Here is a 20716-nt window from a genome sequence, read left to right on the forward strand (position 1 = left end):
ACAAGAATGCATCTTCAGTCCCTAAGAGAGCAGAGTGCCTTCTGCTCTTTGTTGAAATTGTTCTGAATCTGCTTCTTTGCTCAGTGATGTTGTGTTTCCTCCTCCACATCCTGAGCCTGAGTTTGAGTTTAAACAACCTCCTGCTGACATTTCCTCTCTGCTAGAGTCTTCTAGTTTCCACAAGCCCTTAGAAGTTAGCAAGTTACCATATCTATATTTTATCTACAATGCAAGCATTCATAATAGTGCCAATCAGGGATGGCTGGGTCCCATTTACGAGGCTTTCATTAAGTAATTAGTATCTTAAGAAAAGAAATAATTTGGTGGCTCTCAGCAATAACCAGAATAGATCAATCAATCATAGAACTAGACAAAGCTTTCAAAAAGTTTACTAGTTGTTTCTAGATAACAGATTCCTCAAGGAAGAGTGCATGCACCATATATTAAAAACCCAGATAGAACAGGGTAAGCCAAGCAGAAAGGGTCTACTCCTACTTGGTGTTCTTTGCTTGTGCTGCTTTGTTCTATTATTTTCGTGCAAAGCAAATTTATTGTTTTGTCTATTTATTATGCTGCTACCTTAAAATTTATCTAACTTGCACAAAAATTAACTAGACTGTTCTTTTGCATGCATCGGGTATTCATGGTTAGCCATCTATCTATATTTAATATATTTCCATGTCACCAACCATTGCTAGGTAATTAGCTCCTGGAACTCTTCCTGGGTTTCAAACAATGAAACATAAGATGATCTTAACATCAAGTTTCCATTCGATAGATGAATTGCAGTTTTGCCCTTTCCCTATTTGGATTCTCTTTTTCTGAAGTCGCATATGTATAGAAGATGAGCAAATGAAGAGGGTACCTTTTATTCACTATAAAAATATCTCCAGAATGACTACTCCAGCTCTTCATTTTAGTTATCCTCCAAGTCACTGGTTCCCAACATTTTTTTTTTTTTTTTTTTTTTTTTTAACACCGTGGACTGGCAAAACCATTCACAAACTCTTGGTGGATCAGTAACATTTTATTTGCATATTTATATGCCAAGGGACAGCTGCGAACAGCCAGCTTGAGCTGTGACAGCTGCTTGCCATGTGGCGGCTGCTGAAGCTAAAGCTGGCTGCTGTGCAGCAGCTCAGGGGGCTGTGGTGTACCCCAGTTCTGACCCCCAGAACCACCGCAAACTGACGGCTACAGCTCCAGCAGACGTCATAGCTCAGCAGCCAGCGGTTTGCAGCCTAGCACCAGTCCACAGGCTGGCAGTTGGGAATGAGGGTTGTTATAGTATAGTCAATTAATTGATTAACTGATAAGCAAAAGCTTATAGATCGGGGTGGATAATAATTTGTCAGCGGCCACTTCAGAAATTTTTGAAGTGGCCCTGGGCTACACAAGAAGGAACAGGGCCTAAAGTAAAAGGGTGAGGTCAGGCAGGGGCAGATGAGAGTGCTGCAGGGCCCAGGGCAGCACCACGGGGCCCTGGGTAGCGAAATTTCGCGGGGCCCCTCCTTTGACACGGCGCATGCGCAGGGCCTCGGGAAGCGCGGAGATAGGTCAAACTGCTTGGTGGGCAGAATCTGGCCCACAGAGGCCCTTTTGCTCACCCCTGTTCTAGATTAATGCTATAGACTACACACATTCTCACCCGCCCTTGCCAATAACTTTTTTTTTTTTTTTTGGCAGGCTGGCCAGCAGCTCAGCTCAGTCCTGGCTTGCGCTGAGTCTGGGACCTACCTCTGCTGCAGCTCTGCATTTAAAGTGTGTTAGGAGTCAGGCGGGCAGGAAGCCCGGCTCAGTTCCGGCTTGCACCAAGTCTGGGAGTTCAGACCCCCACCCTACACAGGGGCTGCTGCCACCCTGTACTATATCAGAGGCAACAGCACTGGGTGGCAGGCAGCCAGTCTGCGAGGGGAGCTGTTTTTTAAACTGACTTCCCTCATGGACCAGGTCCTGCCTGGCACCCCCATTGCTGCCTCAGAGAGGGGGCTCCTCAGGAGTGGGGCCAGTGCATGAGTTTAATCAACTAATCAATTAACTGATATGTAACATCCCTATTGGGAACTGCTACTCTTAAGTCATGCTACTAGGCTCCCATATTATCCAACATCCCAGGATACCTCAGCAACATGATAGCTACATAAGGCAGGCCAATAAACATAGGTTTCAGATAAGTGAAAACCACGGTACCTTAAAATAACTCACATCAATATCCATTTTGTTATACACAAGTTTTTTTCAAATATAGCTACAAAAGGCAAAATAAAGTTGCTTATCTTGATCTATATCCATCTACCAACTCCTTCACTATCAAAGATTCCCTATATTCATTGAATAAAATTCTAGTGCAATTGCAGTCAATGCGATAACTCCCACTGACTTCAGCAGGGTAGGGTTTTAAGATTTTGAGACCAGACAGAACAGTTATGATCATAGTCTTTCACCCATTAATACCTGCACAAAGACTGTCTTGCAGTGTATCTTCTAATCCCTCACTTAGGAAGTACCATACTCTCTCAAATAGTCAGATCATGGAAGCAGAAAAGCTATCTAGATACTCTCCTACTTGTTCACTTACAGGAACTCCTTTTAGGGATTACTGGCTGATTTGCTGTCATCCTGAGTATAAATCACCTTTTCTATTAGACTCTCTAGGTCAGTGGTCACCAACCAGTAGATCGGGATCTACTGGTAGATCTTGGAGCCTCTGACAGGTGATCCTGACTGGTTTGGCCAAGAGGCTATCAAGTGCTGGCACTTCAGCTGCCCCTTCCCCCACTGCTGCTTATCTCCTGCCCTTTGCCTTGGAGCTGCCTCTCCTGCTGGGGAGCCTCCTGCTTTCTGTGCAGGGCAGGGGAGGGACAGGAGGGCGCTGATGTCAAGATGCCCCCTCCCACCCTGTATCCATTCTCCACAAAGCAGAGAAGGGGCACAACAGGGCTTGGGATGGAGTTTGCTGGCTGCTTTATGGAGTGGTCCAGGTCCAGGGCCAAGGGCCAAGGGCCAAGGGCCAAGGTTGAGCCTGTCTTAGCCCCACTGCACCACCACCCAGGAGCCACCTGAGGTAAGCAATGTCCAGCTGGTGCCCATATCCTGAATTCCTACACTAGTCATGAACCCCCTCCTGCACCCCGAGCATCTGCCTTAGCCTTGAGCACCCCTGCATCCAAATGCCATTCCAGAGCCTGCACCTAAAACCCCCTCATACATCCCAACTGCCTGCCCCAAGAGCAGTTCAGAGCCCCTCTTACACTCGAGATCCCTTAGTACATGACCAGAGCCTGCACCCCAGCCCTCTGCCCCTGCCTGATGAAAGTGAGTGAGGATGAGCAAGAGAGAAAATGAAGTGAGCAGGGGCGGGGCCTCGGAGATGGGGCGGGAAGGAGGCGAGGCAAGGGTATCTATATTTGAGGTAGATCTTGGATTGCACTTAAATTAAAAAAAGTGATCTTGTGCTTAGAAAGGTTGGAAACCATTGCTCTAGGTCCTCAGAATTGAAAAAGCACCACCACTTGCAGACGGATGCTAATGATGTTCGAGGAGGAGGAGGAGTTAATCTTCAACAAGCAAGAGTCACGCAATTTTGTTTATTTTTTAAAATTTTCTTAGATTTTGAGGTGTCTTTAAATGTTTCTTCTTGGCCTAGGTTAAAAAAAGGAAACAAGAATGGTGCAGGAAATGGAGGATAAAAAATGAGAAAGCCACAGCCAGATCCAATCTTCTGGAGGTGTAGAGAGGTCATATGTAACACCCTCTTTTCTGGCTCATTCCACAGGAAGAAGTCTGGTAGTATTATGGGCAGTGAGAAATGATTTGATGGGGGAAGTCTACATTATGACTTTTGGCCTCGTAGGCAGGTAGGAATAGTAATCGAGTCTTGAGGCACTCTCAAAAGACCCCACTGGTGGCCCCAGGGAAAATCTGGACTCCCCCAAGCTTTTGTACATCAAAATGCACAGAAATTCAATTGGGATGCCCTGTAGCTTTACGTCTGGAGGCAACTGGACATCAAGCTAACTTTAAATTCCTGGCTGAGGATGGGGTACACTGCAGGCGGTGACTACTTTCAAAACTGCTACAGGCCGCCAAGTGGCCATCCCTGTTTTAGCAGACTAGAGCATTCTATACTGAAGTTTGGTTTGGCTTGAATGTTTTCAATACAGGCAGTCCCCGAGTTACGCGGATCCGACTTATGTCGGATCCGCAGTTACGAACGGGGATTTCTCGCCCCAGAGAACTAGAGCAGCGGGACGCCTGGTCCCACCGCCCGCCTTCTCCGGGGCAAGAAAAGCTGCTCCCCGTCTCCCTGGTCTGCTGGCGGAGCCAGCAGACCAGGGAGACGGGAGCAAAGCGGCGGAGCACCGGGGGCCGGACCCGCGGCCGCTTCCAGATCAGCTGGAAGCGGCGCGGGTCCTGCCGGGTGCTCCGCCGCTTTGTTCAGCGTCTCCCTGGTCTGCAGACCAGGGAGACGCTGAAGAAAGCGGCGGAGCACCCGGCAGGAAGCGGCCGATCTGGAAGCTGATCTGGAAGCGGCCGCGGGTCTGGCCCCGGGTGCTCTGCCGCTCTGTTCAGCGTCTCCCTGGTCTGCAGACCAGGGAGACGCTGAGCAGAGCGGTGGAGGACCCGGGCCGGACCCGCAGCGCTTTCAGCTGATCTGGAAGCCGCGGGTCCACCCGGGTCCTCCGTGGCTTTGCTCAGCGTCTCCCTGGTCTGCAGACCAGGGAGATGCTGAGCAAAGCCGCGGAGGACCCGGGCCGGACCGCGGCGCTGATCTGAAAGCTCCACGGTTCGGCCCGGGTCCTCCGCAGCTTTGCTCCATGTCTCCCTGGTCTGCTGGGGGGGGGGGCGCAGCTAGTGCCCCCCCAGCAGACCAGGGAGACGTGGAGCAAAGCCGGGGGCCTGTGGTAGAGCAGGTGGGGCACTGCCGGTTGGTCCCGCAGCACCGCTCCTTGGCGCTACTGGACCAACCCGGCAGCACCCCAGCTGCTCTGCCCCAGGCGTCCTGATTCAGCTGCTGATCAGTTTCAGCAGTGGCTGAATCAGGATGCCTGGGGCAGAGCAGCTGGGGTGCTGCTGGGTTGGTCCAGTAGCACCGAGGAGGGGCCGCGCTTCTGGACCAAGCCAGCAGCACCCGAGCTGCTCTGCCCCAGGCGTCCCAAAGTCAGCCGCTGCTGAAACTGACCAGCGGCTGACTACAGGAAGCCCGAGGCAGAGTTGCTCTGCCCTGGGCTTCCTGGAATCAGCTGCTGATCAGTTTCAGCAGCAGCTGACTTGGGGACGCCTGGTGTTCTTACCTTGAATCTGTATGTAAGCGGAACTGGTGTCCAGATTCAGCGGCTGTTGAAACTGATCAGTTTCAGCAGCGGCTGATGCCAATTCCGACTTACATACAGATTCAACTTAAGAACAAACCTACAGTCCCTATCTTGTACATAACCCGGGGACTGCCTGTAATTACCTTAACCCCCCTTTTCTTGCCTCAAATGCTCTCAAGCCTGGGACAATTTTTATCCAGTCCTTCGTTTTACCCATTAATTTTTTCATCTTGAGCATGATGCATCCAGAGAATCTGTTGTAGCAATCAAGTTCTGCTGATAAACATTAATGCTTCCAGGCCACACGGCTGCAATTTTATTTTACCCTGGCTGACAACAGAACTTTCGCTATCTTTGCACACGGAACTATAAGGGCACCAAAATGTTGCTATTCCTTTTTGACCAAGGCATAGTATATCAAAAACAAAGAATAATCTAGCTCACATCTATGTCAGCATTTTAAGACTCAATTTAAAATATAAAATCAAATATTAAGAATTAGACATAGGAATTATTTAAATACGCTTTATTTTTATTTAGTCTCCCTAGTATATGTATCTACTTTTGAACATATTTTGAAATAAACAGACCTAAAATAACATCTTATGAAGTACAATAATAGCATGAGAATTCTTTAAATCTTTCCACCATATATAAAAACATTTCCTGTAATAACAGTCACTTTTAGATACCCTCTCATATCATCCAGAAGTTATATTAAACACCATTTTCCCCCCTAATGAGCGAGTATGCTTAGTACTCATCATGGCTCATTGTAATGCTAATGAAAACCTTTATTTAAAAAATGACTTAGTTGGAGGATATCCTGTCCTTCTGTTGCATTATTAATACAGCCAAACCACTGGAAAACTAAGCGCAAATGCCAATCCACTTAGTGCTATCATTCGGCTCTACAGAATTTTCCATTTTAACTACAATGTGTGCGCAGAATGACAGACAGAATAAAATATACATGCGCTTTTCAACAGCTTTTGTTGAGCTTGTGAAAAAAAAAGTATGACCAACATATTGTTCATGTTTTACTTGTTTACAATTGGCTACTCACAATTTTTTAACACATGAAAATCCTAGCAAAAGCATCCTATTTCATGATTAAAGTAAACTGGTATTCCTTTTAATATGATGGATATTTGCACAGCAAATTCCATGCAGGAGGTGGCAGAATGAGACTTTTTACCCCAAGAAACAGCAGTGAAGAAAATCAGTTTGGAACCAGAGTAATTTCAAGGATAAAAACACTGTAAGCAAACTGTAGTAACAGATAAATCTCTTCCATTTTAACTTCTATTAATTAGCATATTTAATGTCCAGACATTCCAACTAGCATAGGATTATTTCCTCCACTATTGGTTTAGCCACGCATTTTAAACCAGATTTTTGTGTTAAAATACTGCAGTAAAAATCTGGTTGTGACAGGAACAAAGATTTAAGTGCCTGAGTTTGTGTGTGTCAGAGCACACTACTTCAAAGCCCTCTGAAGTTTTTTCTTCCAATCATCTCCAATACTGAATTCCTCTGATACCTAGTACTACTCTCATGCTAAAATGCTGAAGAACTATTAGTACTTTAGATCTTGGAGTAGTATATGTCCAGAAGCAGGATTACAGAAGGCAATCAGATGCACCCCAAACTAGAGGTGGTCAAAATGCTGAATTCCATTTCACGAGAAATGTCACAGTTTCAAAATCTAGTTCCAATTTAGGCCACAATTTTTTTCCCCCAAAAATATCCCATAAATCAGGAATTCTGAAATGTTTTTGTTTCAGGAATGTGGACACTGTTTCTGAACCAACCCCAGTAGCAGCAGAATGAAACTGACATGATCCAGATTAGTTTCACACTTATCTGTAGTGGCTAGCATGAAACTGACAAGTACCATGAAAATTTCACTCAAATTGTCAGGGGTTCCTAAATTTGTGGCTTTGGGACAGTCCTGCTTGCAGGTTGCCCTGGGCTGAAGACCCCAGGCTGACTTTGTGTGCTGCCATATTGCCAATGGCTTGGGAGGCTGGATGCCCTAGGATCTGTGACTGAGTATCCAACATGGTAGAGCTGCCCTGGAACCCCATCTCAGAACTTTTAGGTTCCCAACTCCTCATAGAAGAGAAACTCCAGAGTGCCTGACTCCTAGATAGCTTGCATGGAAGAGCTGTCATGGACCCTGGAAGCTCTGGTTCCCCAAGCAGAAGGAAACTGGGCAGGATTTTGTTGCAGTGCTGCCCATGTTTCATTAAAGGTTCTAACCTGATAAGTTATCATGAAATAGTTCAGGTTTCATGTACTGACATTTTCAGATTAAACTGAATTCCCAACCAGCGCTACTTAAAACCTCTTAATCCTATGTGAGCATAGGTGTGAAATCTGTTTTTTCAAATTCAGCCTTATCTACATATTTCCATATAACTCCACAGAGATAGACCAAGCAGATTCCACCAGATGGAATTATTTGTTTTTTTGGAAGTAGCAGTGCTCCAAGGCCTTGAAGATTAAAGCATCTCCATCTAAATTTACTTTTCACTTTTTCTTTAACACCTTAGGAAATTAAACAAAAACTTATTTCAAGGGAGCATGCAGCACAAGGCGGCTAGGTTCAATCTTAACTTTAAAATTTCTGACTTCTGAGAGCTGAACTATGCAATCGCAAGGTTTTACTTTTTCCCCCCATTCTAACTTGGAAAAATGTGAAATCTCTGGAGACTACTGGCCTTCGGGATGAAGATGAAGCATCATATACCGGAGCTTGGAATTTCCTTAAGCACTGTGATCTGGTCTATTTTATTCCAACTACAAGTAACCATGGGCTTCTAGCAAGAAGCTATGATAGTTTCCTATATTGGTACCAATGCCTTGACTTACTCCATCTATCTGCATTGGTTCAATATTTGTTTCCTATAATTGCAACAGTATGGATTTTTAGTTTGAGGTCCCTCTTAATAAGCTGTCCAATCCAGACTTTCTAAAGGGAAACATTATGCCACTGAAGTCAGTCACAAAGTTTCTTCTATAAATATATAGCTTTCTTTATAGCATATTGTGCCCCCAAAGAGAAAACTAGCAAATGAGCCATAGGTTTATGGCATTCTTTTAGCATTTAACGGATAGATTTTAATGACTTTTGTTCTGTCCATTATTATCTAAATGAAAAGACCTGACAGGAATGCACTGCTGAGTGATTATGGCACACATCACGTGGTACTGAGAGACTCCAGGTTGAATGCAAAGTGAATTTAGCCACACAAGTAGAATAACCCCCTGGAAATGCACTGCCCCCACTGTTATTATGAAATGGAAATATTTACAGTATATATTTTTAAGTGTGAGGGGAAAACCAGCTGCATTCATTAACACCACAGGTATCAAATCCTGATGGATCTCTCCTGCTTTTCGGTATGACTTGGAATTTATTATTTAAAGATGTATTAAATATTTGCAGTGCTGCAGATTCTACCACCAAGTCATATTAATGACCCTGTGAATTCCACATGTCTTTGGTTAAGACCGGCTTTCAGACCTGGACTATTGTCTACTTCCTGCCAATACATAAGAGATAATATTCTTTTATTCGTGCCAAAAGTATTCTAGGTGCACTACAGACACATGAAAACGAGAACCATACCTTGAATAGTTTATCATCTAAATGCAGTATAAACAAGGGATGAGAAGTAATAAAAGGCAAATGAGCAGGTGCCTTGCTTAGTTCCCTGACTGGTGCTCGCATTTTAATTTTCAGTCTCGTAATTCATTAACACTTCCATTCAGGAAGCCCTGGAGTTTACAGGACTTTTGGAAGAAATGGATTTTCAAAAAGGTGAAGGCTAATCTATGGTGGGGGCGGGGTCATGGAGGAGAGCCCAAGCGAAAGGGACAACTTGCATGAACCCGAGAATGTGCAACTCCTTTTGAAAAAAATTTCAGGAACACACATCCCATTGACTTTATTTTGGAATGATTTTCATTGGAACTTGTATAAATCCATTAGGTGCATTTGAAGATCTCCCCTTAATCTTTTGTGTTTATGGTCCACTTATTATAGCCATCTCTGTTGCCCCTGAGGATAAGTCTGACTGGAATTTTAATTACTTCTCACCACACCCACATTTTAGCCTCTAAGATTGCCAGGCTCCAGACATTCATTGACTGGATTATCCCACAATAATACCGTGTGGTCTTTTGACCAACTCATGGAGAAGGAGAAAAATAAACTCATTAATAACAAATGCAGTGTCACTTACTCAGGAGGCATCAATACACTCCCACAGAAAAACTGGCACATAATCATGGAGAATGGTTCTGTCTATCTTATAATGGCCCAGCCTAATAGTCTTTTGGCAGAACATCCATTATTCTGAATGGTCCACTCTTCCTGAACAGCAGGGAGTCAGAGGGCAATGTCTCAAAGAACCAGATAAATATGATCTCCTCCTCTAAATGGGATGGAGCCAATGTTCACATTTAAAATAACCTAGCAGGGTGGATCCTAGCAAATCAACCTAATTTGCTCTGCTTTTCAAAAAAGGTGACTGGAATGATGATGGAATAAACAAACTGAGGAAAAACTAAATGTAGCTATAAGCTCAAAGAAAAAAGTCTGAAAAGGTTTTCTTTCAAATTTCCCATTGCTACCCAAGGCATAAGTAAACTATTGTAGATTGATAACCAGCATTTTAACCACTGTGTTGTCTAGCTTTGCTTTGGGAAATTAAGAAAAAACTAAATGCAGACAGAGTCAGACTTGTTATTAGGCCAAACAAGTATATTCCTTTTATAGCTTTCCTATATATATATATATATATAAACTAGATCCTATATGTAACTTATTAATATGATTCTATTTTTTCATTAGGCTTAAATTGCAGCAAGGGAGGCTTAGATTGAACAGTAGGAAAAACTTCCTAAGTGTTGGGATGGTTAAACACTGGAATAAATTGCCTAGGGAGGTTGTGGAATCTTCATCTTCAGAGTTATTTAAGAGCAGGTTAGATAAACATCTATCAGGGATGATTTATATTGTTCTTGGTCCTCCCATGTGGGTACAGGTCTGGACTTGAGTTCTTGAGGTCCCTTTCAGTTTTAGTATATTCTATCATTGTGATCATTTGCTTTTAACAATATAGACAGAGACACAAAGAATATTGTGTGGCCCCATTACCTGTAAAAATCCAGTCCTCTAATTCATACTTGGAAAAACAGAAATTAAGATGAATGTTTTCTGAAGAATCATACTCAATCTTATTCAAACTATATATATATATATATATATATATATATATATATATATATATATATATATATATATATATATATATAATATGCAGAATGCCTACTTTATGCAATAGACAGTATGGAAAACTGCTCACACACTTATAAGTCTTTGTTGAGAACATTCTGAGCAAAAACCTTATTTTTCTTATCGCACCACAGCACTTTAACAAGTTATCCACAGTTTCAAAAAAGGTTGATAAAACAAGGTCAGAAAGAGTGCTGAACTAGGTATAACATTGTATTTATGTTGAAGTTTGTGTTTTGATAAAAATCTATTTTTAAAAAGTTTATACTTCACTGTACCCTTTTCCCAAGCTCCCCTGCCCTCTATGTTTTTGGCTTGTCAATTCCAGTACCCATGGCAACATGAATAAGCCATTGCTTCCAACTCTCTGCAATAAAGCTCAGCAAAGTCAGCTCCAAAAAGTATAACACTAAGCTAATTTCTGTGTGCATTGGGAATAAAGAGAGGATAGAAAAAATAAACTGCTAACACGATAATACTTAGGAGAAATGTTTCTGTAAAGAAGATTCCTAATACATTTATTTTAGTATTCACTTGGATGTAGATTTTGGGGAAAATATTTGTAATCCACAGGCTCAACATTTTACATAGTGTGGATGTTATTTTAAATGAAACATTATCCCATCACCCTTTCCATTCATGGTTAGTTAGCATCTTTGCAGCAACTACTGCAATTTTTGGTATGAAAAAGTGCTATCAGGAGATGTGCAATTTAGCAGCTGAAAAGTACAAGAGACAGCATCTAGGAATAGCTTGCACTCCAGAGCACAAGTGGTCTATGGATCGGTTTGAGAACCTCTAGAATAAGAGTTCTCATCATTTAGAATGAGCAAGATTAGCTTCTATAGGCCACTGCTGATCCAATGAGGACATCTGTAAGCACCTTATTCCAACTAAAATGAAACAACAATGGTCTTTAGTATTGGGAAAGTGCAGTTAAGCCTCCTCTCTACTTGAGATCCATTGCTGAAGCAATTGTTCTGCCTTAACAATCAAAGGCTCAGAAAAAGGGAAGCCTTGGCAGATGCAGATCCTCTGGCAATGCCAGGGGGAATGTAGCCTCTCTGCCACAGCATTATTATTTAATTTAGTCGAAATAATCACCTCCAGCAATAATAATTCAATCTGTCCCTGCATCCCTACCACCACCTATGTGCAAGATGACAGAACAGCAGCTCCACAATAAGGGAAATAAAATTGAAATCTGCAGAAGACTCATCTTTACTGACAGCAAGTTGTCTTTACTGACATCAAGTAGCTAATCTGTCAAAAGAATTTCTTTAAGATTAAGTAGATGCTAGCCAACTCCATTAAGACAGTCATCCAACAAGGTATTGCTGTGAATAAACAGAGAAAAAGACTGACGCTGTGCAACCTCCTGTTGGGTCCACTTCCCAAAGGAGTGCCTAAAGTCAAGGTATGCATTCATATACTTTATAGAACTCGCTGCCCTTCTTCTTACTATAATGCTGTGATGGCTTATGCAGAAAACCTTAGACAGAATCAATTTGTGCATTAGATGACCTATATGGAGATGAATATGGAGATTAATTAACACAAGAGAGAAGCATTGGGAAAAGTTAAACAAGAATGTACAAGTTGTTAGATACATTCATTCCCATTCCACTGAGCAGGCCAACTCTCTTAACAGCATAAACTGCCATAAGATAGTCTTTTTGTTAATATTTTGAAGAGGAGATGAAGTTGGAGATTCACTATGAACAACCTGAGACAAGGTAAACAGAAACTGATTTGCCACATGGCATTTCAGCAACTCGCAAGCCATGATTCATATATAAAGGAAGTCCAAGAGCATTGCTACAGGAGACTTACTTTGATTGATTCTACAATAAAATCGATAGTTTCTGATAAGCACCAAAAATAAATGTACAACAAAAAGGAGAAATGTGAAAAGGGCTTCTGTCATACTCTACAAGTATCAAATTGGATCAATCAATATTGCTCCCTCAAATGGAGTACTGGGGTCAGCTCACAAAAAGAATTCAGTAGAAATAAAGATAGTTCAGATATCAGTGAAGAGAATGGTCAGGGAAACTCTTTTATGAAGCCCATGTGGAAAGACTGGGACTGTTTGCCTAGAAAGGACACAGACAGGAGTGGACAAGATAAAACTATACATATGAACGGACACGAAAGAAGAGGTAGTTTAGAAACTTCTAATTACCCTTTTATAACACAACAAGGGATCATTCCAGGAAAATTCAAACCTGCCAAATTCTAAGCTTCACACAACACAGCATATAATTGAGATTTAGAGATTATCTAGACTCTTAACGAGGTTTAGACATTATTGTGGGGCAAGTGAGCCCCGTCGCCTCTTGGAGTGAGGCAGAGTAATTACTTTCCATGGTTGCATCCTTATGCACAGAGCAGCATGGTCTAGTGGTCAGAATAAGTCACAGCAACCCTTAATATAATCACTCTCAGTTACAGAGCAACATGGTCTAGTGACCAGGATCCATATAGCACCTCCGACATAGGATAGGGTTGCCTCATGCCCAAAGTCAGTATTGCAGCCCCTGTGCATGGGATAGTGAGTACAGTAGACTTCAAATAATCCAGAATCTTTGGGACCTAGGTGGTGCTGGATTATCGGATATGCCAGACTATCAGGAGGTACTATTAGATGGTCTCTCTCACACACACTCACACATAAAATAAGTGTTTTTAACCCTTTTTATTGTAGCACAAGCACTGTCCAGGGTTACTCAATGCCAGAGGGATGGTGGCCCAGGTAGGGAGGCCTGAGCCTGCTTGACTCCATTAGCCTTGCTCAGGGCCCTGACAGTAGCAGAGTGGTCTGTCACTCGGTCAGCAGGGACTCCCACCAAAAACACATTGACCTCACTTGGGTAATAGGTACCACTCATGCACCCTCTCCTTGGATCATTTCCTACTATGCTTCAAGACATTGTAGTTCATTGGGTTTTAGGCTCCTCAGCATGAGTAATTCCCAGGAGCTTTATTGGCTGCAGCCCTCTAGTTCAGCTCTCAGGGTCTCCATTTCCTGCAGGCAGGGGCTGCGTTGGTTCTTCAGCTGGGGCCGCTACCCAAGGGCCTTCTCTGGTTGTCAGTCCTGAATGGGCTGAGCTGTTCCCTTTTATAACTGGTCTCCAGATGGAGCATGTCTAGCAGGGCCACAGGGGCATGGCCTCCTGAGCCCAAAGAGTGGCTTTAACCCTTGCAGTACAAGTGTGGAAGTGTGCCCCATCACAGACAGTGTTTGGCGTACAAGTATATCCAGAGACATAAAAATAAGCACTAAACAAAAACAAAACAAGAATTTTTAAAGACATAACCTCAGGCTTCAAGACAGACATCAACTTCAAATGACTAGGGGTTGAAGAGAGATTTTTTTCATGCATGGGTTATTTCTTAACTGTCCACAGCAAAGTAACAAAGCAAGACTTCTCTCCATCTTGCAACAAGTCTACAGTCACACCAGCACTCACTGTTAGGCAGTTTTATTGTCTGAACAAAAAAAAAAACCCAAAGAGCCCCCAAGCTCTCCCTGGCCTACCAATCCCATAGAATTTAAACAGAGTCGTTAGAAAGATACAACTATCATCAACAGTTAACATAAATCTGGAACACTAAATCTTCCTGCACAGTTGGATTATTCAGACAATTTTCAGTGTTGAAATAAATCACAACAATCTGCTTTGTATTTTTTATTTTACTGAATTTCATGGACATGCTTAGTGATAAAGTGACTTTTTTAAACATGGTCCTTATCTTTTTATGAACTAATCTGTTACTGGTCTTCTACTAAAACCAGAAGATAACAGGCAACTGAGTTCCAATTTGCATGCAGATTATTTATATAGCTTGGGCAATATCATTTACTGCCTCGGTTCCAGCACTTAAATATGCATCAATCCAATTATCATGATATACACTACAGCTCTAATACCATACTTTCTACTTGAAAATTAGAGAGGAGTATTTGGTTCAGAGCATTTGTATGCTGTACTCTAATATAAGTAGTTCACAAACTTTTGAACATCAGCCACGTTTGCCATCATTAATAGCACAATGCTGGATGGATACCATCACAGGGAATGTTGTAAACAGAGGAGAGTTTGCCCTGCTTCAGGGTCAATGGCCAGGAGTCACTACAGGGGTAAGTTTGCACAATTCTGCAACCCTGCTAGATGCATGAGAAGCTGTATCAAGCAGACAGGGGACCTAAAAAATTCCCATGCATCATTTTCATGTACTTATTTTCAAAACAAATTCATTTTAGTTCCAACAAAAACTAACCGGTTCCGAGTCAGAGGATTTCTTACTCTGACTCCTGTAACCCTCACTGTACGAGGATCAAGGGAAGTCGGAGGAAGAGTGCTCTATTTCGAAATAAATGCTATATAGATACTCCATACTTTGAAATAAGCTATGCAAGTGACATAGCTCAATTTGCGTAGCTTATTTCAAGTTAAGCCCTGCTGTGCAGACGCATCCTAGGATAAAATCCTAGCCTCAATGAAGTAAATGAGTTTTGCTATTGAATTCAATGGGGTCAGGATATTACTTCAGGAGTCATCTCTCTCTATTATAAAAAAAATCCAGTTTCCGCTAAATGTCACTTTCTATAATTCTCAACTTTGACTTGCTGTGGAACATTAAGCTGGTCACTCATTCTGTACCTCAATTTACCCAGAAGTGAAAATCAGAAGAATGTTGCTAACTGTCAAGAAAGTCTGCTGTAACTATTGAATTTCAGTGCTTAGCACCTCACAAGATGTTGTTCACTAAGCAAATACTGACTTTTCCTGTCAAAGTTTTCTGTGCTTCCTCCAATATTTACTTGGAGGGGAATTAAATCTTCAATATTTACCAAAATAAGAAGATATTTAATGTATAAATTCTCAGCATTTTCATCTAAAATACACAGAAATCTCTCTATTATGGCTATGAAATCCACAAGTGAGTGTTTTCTTTTTACAGCCAACATATTAAGAGAAAAATGCACTCAGATTTTGCCTTAAACGCATGCATCCCAAATTCTAGGGGTGTTTGACATAATATTGAAAAAGACAAGAAGTTTCTTCATAATCAGAAAATGGCCATCTAGAACTATAAAGTTAATATTCCTCACCAATACACCATCTCACACACAGAGCAATCCCTTATGCTCATCTCTCTCCAGAACCTTGAGTAAAGAACCAGGCTCTGCACCATATTCTGAAGGTCAGACTATTTTGTCTGTTTTGGTACATGAACTTATTAGTGAATTCCAAAGATCAGGGTCAGTTGTTCAGGACACCCTTCTATAGTTCCTTCTTTTGCAAAGGGATTCCTGCAAGAATAACTCTGCAGACCTTAAGTGTGGCATGATGTAAAAATATAGAGGTGGTGCCTCAGATAGGTAAATCATAAATTATTTAGGACTTTATGCCAACTATGCCTATGTTGGTCAAGTCAGTTGAGTACTCCAGACCTCACCAGAGAAGATAAACAGTAACAGATCTGAGACAACTTTTTTGGAAATAATGTCATAGGATTAACAACAAATAAGGTAAATATGTAAATTAACAGGTAAATAATAATTACCTGTCAGAGATAATATTATAAGATTAACTTATGGATAAAAACACTTCATATAATTGTAGGTCTTGGATCAAAGGATGTGTCTACACTGCAACTAAAAATTCTTAGCTGGCCTGTGCCAACTGACTCAGGCTTGAATTAAGGGGTTGTTTAATTGCGATGTAAGCATTTGATCTTTGGCTGCAATCTGAGTCTAAACATCTACACAGCAATTAAACAGCCCTTTAGTCCTAGTTATGCAAGCCCGAGTCAGTTGGCACAGCCATGGATTTTTAATTGCAGTGTGGATATACTGAAAGAAACTATACAAGAACAAAATATTGTGCACTAATATTTGGTATCAATATTAGATGTATAAATGTGCCTTACATACAATGGAGGAGTTTGTACAATACTTTCCAGAAGCATCTCTGAAGTACTGTAGGAATCTACAAAATTGCCAACAAACTGCTCCACTGGAGTCCAACAATGTATGCAGACAGGTATCACGTTCTCCATATATATATGCAATTATAGTGCCAAGAAAAGAACACTTTTATTTCTATGTAGGCATTCAGTGCTATTAAAAGGCAATTCAAGTTCTGCTCAGGTGAAGACACCAGAAGATACCAACTTTCATTTCTGAACATGAGTGTGTATGTATAGATATTCATTACAGACAACAAATGCTTTTCTTTTTTAACTGACTGTAGAGAGATAGGTGAGATGTTGATGTTTCTTGCTGTCATCAAGCAGATGAAGTGGAGGAAGGCACATGTTAAATTTGATCTTTTGCTTTTTTGGCAGTTGGAAGATCTTATCTTCAGCATGTTCATATTTATTCTAGTAGGAACCAGAGTTAAAATTTCAACCTGAAATAATCCCATCAGCTATGAATCTTTATATTTGACCATGTTTAATATCTGATGCTCTAGGGGTTGAAATGTGCTTGAGGGCCATATGTTGGTTATGAGAGATGGCTGATGGACAAATAGAAGAGAAGCACTGTCAATTAAGTTTTTTAAAAACACAATAAATTCAATTTTTAATAATAATTATGTTCTAATGATTTAGTTAATTTAGTAAAAATATCTTAAACTACATTTGAGAATTTCCAGTTTTCAGAAAGCATTTAAAAACTGTTTGGCTGCTTTAAGAAAACATTTGTCAATAGCCATTTTATTCTGATAGACTATTTTAAAATAATTATAGATGTTATATAAAGATAATACATGAAATGTAATGGAACTTGACAACATAGAAGTCAAAATAAGCTAGTGTGTAATTGGTTTGCAATTTCCTTGAACCTGAGCGAGCTAAAATGCTCAATGTGACTTGACTTTAGACAAGCTGTATAAAAAAAACCTAGTACAGGCAGTCCCCGACTTACGCGGATCCGACTTATGTCGGATCCGCACTTACGAACGGAGCTTTCTCGCCCCGGAAGTCGGGGCGAGAAAGCCCCGTTCGTAAGCTGCTCCGGTGCCCCTGGTCTGCTGGAGACCGTCTCTAGCAGACCAGGGGCACCGGGCGGGTTCCCGCGCTTCTGAGGCTTTGCTCTGGCCAGAGCAAAGCCTCAGAAGCGCGGGAACCGCTGCTGCTGCCCCTTGAGACCCGGTGCCTGTGGTCTGCTGGGGACGGTCCCCAGCAGACCACAGGCACCCGGACTGAAGCCGCAGCCGCGGGGGTGTCCCGCGCCTCTGAGGCTTTGCCAGAGCAAAGCCTCAGAGGCGCGGGGAACCGCCGCTGCTGCCGCTTTGACTGAAGCAGCAGCAGCGGCGGTTCCCCGCGCCTCTGAGGCTTTGCTCTGGCAAAGCCTCAGAGGCGCGGGACCCCCCCACGGCTGCGGCTTCAGTCCGGGTGCCTGTGGTCTGCTGGGGACCGTCCCCAGCAGACCACAGGCACCCAGACTGAAGCCGCAGCCGTGGCGGGGTCCCTCGCCTCTGAGGCTTTGCCAGAGCAAAGCCTCAGAGGCGCGGCACCCCGCTGCCGCTGCGCCTCTGCTCCCCGTGTCCCTGGTCTGCTGGGGGGGGGGGGGGCGCAGCTAGTGTGCTCCCCCCCCCCCCCCAGCAGACCAGGCTTTTGTTTTGGACTCTGGGGCAGAGCAGCTGGGGCGCTGCCGATTGGTCCTGCAGCGCCCGTGGGCACTACTGGACCAACCCGGCAGCACCCCAGCTGCTCTGCCCCAGGTCCTGATTCAGCCGCTGCTGGTCAGTTTCAGCAGCGGCTGAATCAGGACGTCTGGGGCAGAGCAGATGGGGTGCTGCTGGGTTGGTCCAGTAGCACCCCAGCTGCTCTGCCCCAGGCGTCCCCAAGTCAGCTTCTGCTGAAACTGACCAGCGCTGACTACAGGAAGCCCCAGGCAGAGTTGCTCTGCCCCGGGCTTCCTGGAATCAGCTGCTGATCAGTTTCAGCAGCAGCTGACTTGGGGACGCCTGGGGTTCTTAAGTTGATTCTGTATGTAAGTCAGAACTGGCGGTCAGTTTCAGCAGTGTCTGAATCTGGACGCCAGTTCCGACTTACATACAGATTCAACTTAAGAACAAACCTACAGTCCCTATCTTGTACGTAACCCGGGGACTGCCTGTAGTATCAATTGTCTAAGTCAAAAGTACACTTTGGCCTTTACAGAAATGGTACCTCATATTAGATCTTAGAAAACACAATAAAAATTTTCAAGCTGTTTGGAGAGACAGCTTAATGAAGGACTTAAAAAAAAGAAGAAAGAATGAATTCCTGCACATCTCATTTTCAAAATCCCCTATTTTGAAAGAGAAATTTGTGTTACTCAATCCAAGTTCTACCAAAATGTTTTTCGGATAGACTATTCAAAGCTTCTTAGCAGGAAGAACTTTTATGGGCACAATCAGAAGGGACCAAAAACTGAGGCTTACAATGAGAAATCAGTTATAGACTTCATTATAACTCCTACTAAAAGCTTTTTCACTCTCACGAATAAGCACAAAATGTGCCTGTCATTGTATTTTAGGCTCCACATTTTGTTTTGATTTAAAAGATTTTATAAAACCAAATAGAAATATCTCCATTTAAAATAATTTAGTGTAGATTACTAAAATAGAAATTTGTAATTTTAAAATACCGTATTTAACTGACTTCTTAGAAATATCAAACCTGGCAGCATCAGGGAAACAGTAAAAAGGCTTCTGCATAAATATCCTTGACTTGTTTATAATGACAAAAAAAATTTGGGAAGCAATGATTAGTTATTTTGCCTAGAAAATTCAAAACAGCAGAGGAAAGCCCTCTGGTCTTTCTTATTGAATGTGTTAACTTAAAAACAAAAACAAAAATCACGTTCCTTTTCTTTTTAATACAGTTTTCTGCTTATGGCAAACCAAATGAAAGCCACTGTGTTTTGAGTATGTCAGATAGTATTTCAGAAGTTAGTCCACTCAACAAGGATCCTCCACTGTAGTAAGCACTTTGGCCGCCATCTAGTAAAATGCTCAATTATGTGCTTTAACCACATGAACAGCCACTGGGACAATTTACATGCTTAAGTTTAACTATATGCTTGAGTGTTTTGCCAGATGGGGTCCAGAGCTCTCTGCATCTTGCAGAATCAATTCCCAAATATGGCCTGTTGGGAAGAAAAGTTAGTATGATCTCTTGCATGCCATTCTTCAACAAATGCAGGCTACAACAAATCTGCATTAGCTATTGCTGAGACCCGACATAACCAAGAACACAATTATTACTCTCAGGATACAGATGAGTTTTCTTTATTTAACGGTGAGAATTATCTTTACTTGAATATGAGAAATACATATATTCTAGCTGTACGTCATCTTTTCTTTTCCACTTATTTCACATACAGCTTCCTGCTATCATCTTACTCATTTCCTATACCTTCATCTGACAGTCACTATATATCATGCAAAATTAAAACTAACAGCATACACAACCTGGGGTGCTAGAACAATTTGTACATTGTGGGCGCTAAGAGCCACTGAACTAAATTGTAAGGCCTGTATATATAACGGAAACGACTTCAAACCCGCAGGTGCTACGGCATCCTAGCATCCCCAGTTCCCACACATATATACAGAATATATAATCTCAGCGTTCCTTCAGTGTCCTAATTCTGCAACTGCATTTTCTTTTAAAATGCATAGAACAGTAAGAATAGAAGCAGAAAACTGAAAATACTTCTCCAAGAATCAGTTCAGAATTAAATTTAAGTCTTCCTCATGCTTCAAAAGCAGCAGTAATTGCAGTCACCACTTTATTGGATATATCACTAATTATGCATCTAATGAACACTAATTGGCTGTCTTTAGGGTACACTTAAGCTTACAGGAATGGAATTAATACTGCTTGAGAAAAAACAGTAAGGTAACCTGTTAGAACTTGGATGACAAGATGTTTCCCTCTTCTTGGAATCTGTTCAGAACAAAACCCAAAAGTTAATTAGCTGTAGTTTAGATTGTACAAGGGTCTGGGTCTGAGAATGACCTTAGGGTCACTTCCTGTAGCTAGGAAAGAGCTGGGATATGGAACAAAGATGACTAGTTCAGACTGA

General features: G+C 42.2%; 1 protein-coding gene across 6 annotated transcripts in view; it reads right to left on the minus strand.

Moving 5' to 3' along the window:
* LCLAT1 (lysocardiolipin acyltransferase 1) overlaps positions 1-20716 on the minus strand; it is a 206697-nt gene that overhangs the window by 60759 nt on the left and 125222 nt on the right. The gene's annotated exons all lie outside the window — the stretch shown is intronic.

The sequence above is a fragment of the Pelodiscus sinensis genome, chromosome 3 (genome assembly GCF_049634645.1).
Source record: "Pelodiscus sinensis isolate JC-2024 chromosome 3, ASM4963464v1, whole genome shotgun sequence".
NCBI lineage: Eukaryota > Metazoa > Chordata > Testudines > Trionychidae > Pelodiscus > Pelodiscus sinensis.